The 7,181-nt window shown below is 40.8% G+C and overlaps 1 protein-coding gene across 2 annotated transcripts in view; it reads left to right on the top strand.

Annotated features, from left to right (window-relative positions):
* The first annotated feature begins 6,837 nt into the window (after nucleotides 1–6,837).
* Nucleotides 6,838–7,181, top strand: part of LOC113021483 (junction plakoglobin a-like) — a 122,712-nt gene continuing 122,368 nt past the window's right edge. The window contains exon 1 of one of the 2 annotated variants that reach the window (XR_013908727.1): nucleotides 6,838–7,116. The gene's annotated coding sequence lies outside the window, so the exon portion shown is untranslated. The remainder of the gene's footprint in view (nucleotides 7,117–7,181) is intronic. The other variant, XM_080300593.1, reaches the window with a different exon arrangement.

Raw genomic sequence — 7,181 nt, 5'->3', positions numbered from 1 at the left:
GAGGAACACACAGAGATCGTGACACTGGGCGGAGGGAGACACAGATATACACAACAGTGAACCAGGGCGGAGAGGAAACACCTGGGGAACACAGCTGAGCATAATCTGATGGGATAAGGGAAGAACGTATCCCTGTGATGTGCCCCTCTGTCTTGTGGTGAACAGAAACTATTTTTTGGAGTGACACAAATCATTTTTGTGGCATCTTATTGTAACACCTGATTGTTCACTCATTTTAGTTTTAGTAGTTGATTTAAATGGTTGTACAAAAAAACACCTGAGGCTTTGGCTGCAGTTTTAGGTAAACAGGTGCATATATCTTTGCTGACCGCAAGGTTTGGAAACAAGTTTCTGAATTCACAATTTGTTTTTGCATGTCAAGTTATGAAAATCATTTGTTAAACATGTTTGTGGTTTTTACAGTAAAACAACCTTTTCCTCCTTGGATTTTATGATTTTTGTGAACTGTAAATTGTGAGGTGTGCTGAAAAGAAGGAATCAAGCAAGGCAAGGTAAACAGTTTAAATGTGAAACATGAAAAGGTCGAATCAAAAGTAATGAAAAACAGCCAATAAAAGTTTGGACCTCAGATCAGTTTGCAGTGGGCACGTCCCACTACGGATGTGAAAGTTTGCACCTTGATTGAAAAAATATTTTAAAATATATTAACAATAAAAACACTGCTTCATTAAAAGTGTGTAACATGGTTAACCGTCAATATCTACATGGGAATCACAAAGTTAATGGAAATTTAATGTAAGCAATTTAATGTGTTTGCGTTTCAAACATCAGCTCCTCACGTTTGCTAAGGTGCTTAGCAAAGGAAGACTAAGCTATTCATTTTCTTTTTACTGCTACCTATGTTTCATAAAGAAGAGGGAGCTTCATAAAGTGCAGATCAAACAGTGAAAACTGTTTGTGCCTTGAACTCCAGCCACAGACCAGTGCTCGCTAAATGAACTTTGATATTTTTAGATGTTATGAAAATGAGATGAAATGAATAATGACTACACTGTTTTCCTGGAGATAAATACACAAATGCATACGTGTCCTCCTTAATGTGCTGACCTCTTTGCTGTAGTAACAAGAAAACAGGATGACCCGATGATCCATGGAGAGCAGCTGAACATACAGTACAGTTGGAGAGCACCTTATATGGCCATGGCCATGTGGACCAACGTTCACATTTTTTCTTCTCCTTCTAATAACTTCAGTGTCATAGATTCATAATGATATGGCTTTAATAGGCTCTGTGAAGTTTATCAATCTTTTTTCTTTGTCATGCTAGTGTAGTTTAGGGACACAGAATGCACTCTGCAATTCTCCCTGGTGCCTTTGATGCCTATGGGCCATATCGATACTTGTATCTGACCTCACATATGTGCAACTGTTACCACCTGGATTTGCAGATGTTTCTTTTTTGTATAAGAATTTTTTTAAAGCAATAACCCGGGCAAATGTAGTTGTTGGTTGTTATGACCAGTGTTGGTGAAGTTACTTGAAAATCATAATTAGTTACTAATTACTGAATACCTATTTTTTGCCTGGTGCTGCAGGGGTGGGGTGGGGGTGGTCATTTTTTTATAACTCCAATTTTCTTGCAAGTTAGTCCACAACAGAGCAGAACAGCGGTGCCACTACATCTTCACTCGTCACAGAGTCACCAATATGGCAAAAAGACCGCACAGGCCTAAGTTTGATTCTGTGCCAGTCGTTTCCTCTTCATGCTGTCCTCCCTAGTCTCGATGGTCCTTGCCAATAAACATGTCAAAATAAAAACCTTGAACTTTTTGTAAATTTGTGTTCGGTCAAAAATCTTTTACTGACCAATCAGCACCCATTCAGAGAATACTAGGGTTTTATGAGCTAAGCCAGACTCCTTGTAAGAAAACTTCAAGTTAAATATAATATTCATGCTGTATTTCAAAAAAACTAAACTAAAAAATACACACTGTAGAAAGTAAACAACAAAAGCAGCTACATGTTCATTCTGCTGCATGCTGCTCAGGCCTCAGTGTGTTTGGATGCAGTATAATATGCAGACTCTCCTGTAGCTAGGCCAACTGAATGAAAATGTGTTTATTTTTAAAGACAGTCAAGCTGTCTCTTTTGCACAATGATTGTGTCATTTTGGTCTAGTGGGAGTCATGCAGATTGCAATTTCTGACTGCAGCTACTCCAACAACAAGTGCTGCTCCTGGTGTTTACATTGATATGGCAATGATTTACCGCGATGCATCTAAGACCTCTCTTCAACAGCCTGTGCACTGCTTGGACAAATAGTGTTTATAGCACAGTGTTTACTCTTCTGGCATTCTAGCAGATGTTTGCTGCGGGAATTTGCTCCCATTCAGCCGCAGCATTAGTTATGCTGACATGCCTTTCTCATGGTCAGCATTCCAGTTCATTTCTTCCAAAAGCTGACAAGTTTTGCTTACTTCTTCCCATATAATATGGAAATTCATATATGTTATCAGATGAAAGGCAAATAAACATTTGCTACTTCTTTTAGTATATGAACCAATATTTTATGACACTGTTGACACTATAGTATATATATATATTATGACACTATACTATGTTTTCTTCCTTTTCTTTGAGCTCAAATTGCCTTAATATCTCTACACAGCTAATAAAAGGCTCTTTCTTTCCACTTCATCACATGACCTTTCCTGTTCTTTGAGTCGAGTTAATGTTCTGACGACTGGTTTGTAAGCAGTCTTCAGTCTATCAGTTAGTGGTGATGTAAGTGTTTGGGCCCCTCACATCAAAGACCAGTCTGATTTTCAGCTGGACTGTTTGACCCTATGTCCTTGGCTCAGACTCTATCACCAACATTTAAATCTAATTACTGTCTCCTTTGCACTGGTCCTCCTCACCCTGAACCAGCAGTACAAGCACAACACATCACAACAGAAATCAGGACAAGTATAGCGTTCATCCTCTAGTTCTGAAAGCTCGTATGACTTTGCTTTAAGTCGCCTTTTAGCAGAAGTGGGTGGATGGTATTAAAGGCAGTGAAAAAATTAAAAAACATGATTATCACAGTGCCACCAATACCAGGTGAAAGTGACGTATAGATAACAGCATCAACCCCTCTAAGAAGCTGGCAAACAAACTAAACAGGGTCGAGAGCATGTTTCACCTGCGGACTAAGAACCAGTCTCTCCAGCAACTTTATGACACATGATGTGAAGTCATTAAGGTCAGTGTCTCTGTACGCATCCTGCATGTTTCCAAACTGAAAGTTCAAAAGTATATGGACGGTTTTGCAGTCCACTGCTGGAAAGTTGGCACAGCAGTCAAGACCGGTATGGTTTAAATCACCAGTGATGGTGACAGTGTCATTTGCACCTACGTGCACGTCTGACAACAGTCCAAACTGACAACGTTTGATTTGAACTGTGTTTGAGAACTTTCAGAGTGGATGACCTATTTTTAAATTAACATGGCATTCATTTGTTAACAGCCGACGTGTAGTTTTCTTTTTTCAGAATCAGAATACTAAACGATGTGGTCACAGTTGCTCCAACACAGTAAGAACAGTAACTGACTAAACTAAATGAATTAATACAAAGTATTCAATAAAAGGAGATCATTAGAAAGAAATGACCATGATTTATTAATGTACAGAATTTAGATAGAGGTACTGTCATCGAGCTCCAGGCCAACAGCATGAGGGACAGCTTGGTGTTCTCAGGTATGTCAGAGAAGGCAGAAGAAGATGACAATAGTGAGAGAAATCACCCAAACCCACCTAACACTCACCATCTGGGAAGCAAGCATCCAGCTGCATGGAGTCCCAGACCGATCGTGGCCAAATTTGAACACTTTAAACAAAAATAGTTGTTGACAAGCTGCGGCCATGAACCGAGAGGAACGGACTTCAGCTTCCCAAGGATATCCTGGTGCGATGCAAGGTCGTGTTCCCGTTCTGACAGAAGTTCATTGAAAGAAATTTCCGAGCTGTCATTGTGGTTGATAAGCTGTAGGTCAACAGGAAGCTTCATTGCAACCAAAACATCACGCCATGGCTGCAGTGAGTCAGGTGACCTCTATCTGCACAAATGCCTTTATTCTGATTCTATTTTTTTCACTCTTCTGTCCCACTAATAGACATGTGTACTCTAATCTGTGTAGCATGTTTCTTACATTTTCTTTTTTTCTTGTTATTTGGTCACTCTGGTTGCTTTAGTTCTCTTCTCACTTTTCATATCTCTTCTCTTCTCTTTCTGTTTGTATCATGTCTGCTTTGCCTTTAGTGCTGCAATTTACCACATAAACATACCAGACTCTCTCTCTCACACACACGTCAGGTTTGCTATCCTCGTGGGCACATCCCATTGACATAATGCTGTCCCCAGCCCCTAACCCCAACCATCAACAATGAATGCTTTTTTTTTATTGGCCTGTCCCGTTTGGTTCTTTTGCATCAGAATTATTGTCTAAAAGCAAAGAAAGATGCCCAACAGATTTACTTTACCAAATGGACCATCCCAGCTTTGCCATATTGGTCCATTTGATTGACCTTTGTTTTTATTGTTTATTTTATTTTATTTTCACTTGCTACACACGGGACAGACATGATTGGGGGAAAGAAAGGTAGGGAAAGAAAAAGAGCGGGGAAGAGGAACGGTGATAAAGGGCACAAAACAAAAACCAACAACACAAACAGACAAAAAATACATCTATCAATCACCTGGATCACCTGTTGAGAAAGAAAAAAGAGAAAACAAGCAGAAAAAGAGAGCAATAGAATAAACAACAACATCACGATGATCTATGGGAATGTAACAGTAAATACTAAATATTAAACATTATTGTGCAGCACGTAATATCGACAGCGCACAGTGTGCTTTGAGGTAGGAGCCAAAAAGGGTGTCGTTTGTGTGTGAGCACCCGTGTGTACACCTGTGAGCATGGACGCGCTTGTATTTAAAAGGTTCCTTCATGTAATGATCTGCTAGAGGGTGTGGGGGAAGCAGAAGCCAGAGGGGGTTTGCAGTGCCCGTGAGCTCTGCCGACATCCAGCTGTGCCAGATTGAACCAAGCCCCCCAGGCCCAGAGGCCGAGGGCACCCACCCCCGAAGAGGCTCGACCGAGCCACAAGTGCCAGGTCCTGACAAGCAGCCACCAGCAGTGAGCTGGTGCATACCTGAGCACCCAGCCCCGGACACCAAGAACGACCAACGCACCGATGTCTGAGGGCGTCTGCCACTGGCAGGGGAAGTGGTGGGGGGAGATAGGCCTCCAAACCTTGGAAGGCCTGAGATGTCCCCAGAGAGGTGGCGTCTGATACCCAACCTGACATATAGACACAGACATACAGGCACACACAGACACAAACATCCATTCCCACCCTCATGCAAATACTCAGCACTCACCTAACGTGGACACAGCTGTATCTTGTGATTATTTGCTCCTGCTCGGTGGAGAGGAGTGTGTTTGGTCACTAATCTCTTTTCGACGTACTTTTCAGTTTATTGACCAACGTTTGGGTTTTGGTTTTGTTTCTTTAAATGGTGATAGCAGCTTGTCCGTCTCTTTTAGTTGAGTTGTTAGTAGAAACTGTAATAAAACTCTTTAATTTAACCATTTTGCCTCTGTCTCCTTTTTCAGACCTGGACCCTTTCAGGGGAAAGTAACAGATACGACTGCTTCCATTTATTAGACACACATGTGTGACAGAAAACTTTCTCTCTCATTATTATTTTTGACTGTGGATTGTGAAACCAATTTAGACTATTCACACAGACTGGAATCAGAGGTAATCAAATACTATAAGGATAAATAAATAATATAGAAATATCTTATTCGAATGATAACTTTCGTATATATGAGAGAAAATGAGAAAGACAGCGACTGCTAGGTGAGCTCCATTAATGTTTCTGTAACTCATACACCCTGTATATACTGTGCTTATGTTGTTGTACTTCCTTCTATATTGTTGTCTGTACTTTTGTACCTTTGTGGTCTTGCTACCCAATTTCGCTGTGTAAGCAACTGCATACTGATAATAAAAGTTCTAAGTTAATTCATATCAGCAGAGAGAGAGAGAGCAGCACACTGCTATAAATTGATTAAAATATCTCTGCTTTCAAGGAGAAAATTAAACAGACGCAGATTTCAGCTCTGACTCCTTCTGCTTTTTCAACTTCCAACAGAAAATGTCATTTGCTGCATTTAAGCGACTTCATCCTCACTATAACCCCTGACTCACACACTGTGCCACCATAAAGAATACATGCATACTGTAAAAAAAACCCTAGAGCAACACATTCATTAATTAGAGGTGACCTAGTTCTTATCAATTTTCATTACACTTGAGATTTTTCCTTTTTTTTTTATTCCTGCTAATGGTTCTGATACTAATATCTCAAAAACGACAAGAGTTTTGTAGCTTCAGTATGACCAAAACTCCAGACTCACAGCAGTATAACATAAAAACTGTGTGAAGATACAGCCTGATTTAGTATTGTTCATTTCTCTGTTACATTTATGTCATTTCAGATTTTCAGATAAAAAGAAAAGAGTGAGGAAGAGACAGAGGAGGTGAAATTAAATGTAGGGACATAAATAGGACCAGAAAGACTGAAGTAAAATGAATGGCTGCTTGTGCCATGAGCCAGCTTTTAATTGCTTTAAAATCTAAATTGTGACCTTGGTTTAAAGCTAGCAACAGTGCACCAACCAAACCCAACCAAACCTTGTTTCCGAAGCAAAGGTTTTGTGAAGTTACGCGATGTGTTTTAATCATTCTGACAAAAGGGAAATTCAAACGTATGTTTAGATAGTATGTGGAGGTGAGTCGCATAGCACTGCTGCTTTATGTGACTGGAAGGTGTGAAAACGACGCCATTCTTCGCTGGCGGAGTGAGACCTCTTCACTGACTCCTCTTCTATGACGCCGTAGCAGCCGAGCCTCTGCCGGTTCGCTCCCCTCGCTGTGCATAGCTGGCTGCGTGCTGCAAATCGCCTTCATCGGGAGACAAAGCGAGGCAGAGGTAACAGAGGAGCGAAGCTACACCTGTCTGTGGATTTAAAGAGCGACGAAGAGGATTTGAAATTGTCAGTGCTGCGACAGGGATCCGCTCCACACCGCTGGTCAGATAAGAGGTAACCAGATCCGGCGAAGCCGTCTTATTACGCACCCTAAACAGATCAAAGGGCTATCATTTTAC

The sequence above is a fragment of the Astatotilapia calliptera genome, chromosome 4, assembly GCF_964374335.1.
Source record: "Astatotilapia calliptera chromosome 4, fAstCal68.1, whole genome shotgun sequence".
Taxonomy (NCBI): domain Eukaryota; kingdom Metazoa; phylum Chordata; class Actinopteri; order Cichliformes; family Cichlidae; genus Astatotilapia; species Astatotilapia calliptera.
This window is presented reverse-complemented; position numbering and strand designations above follow the sequence as displayed.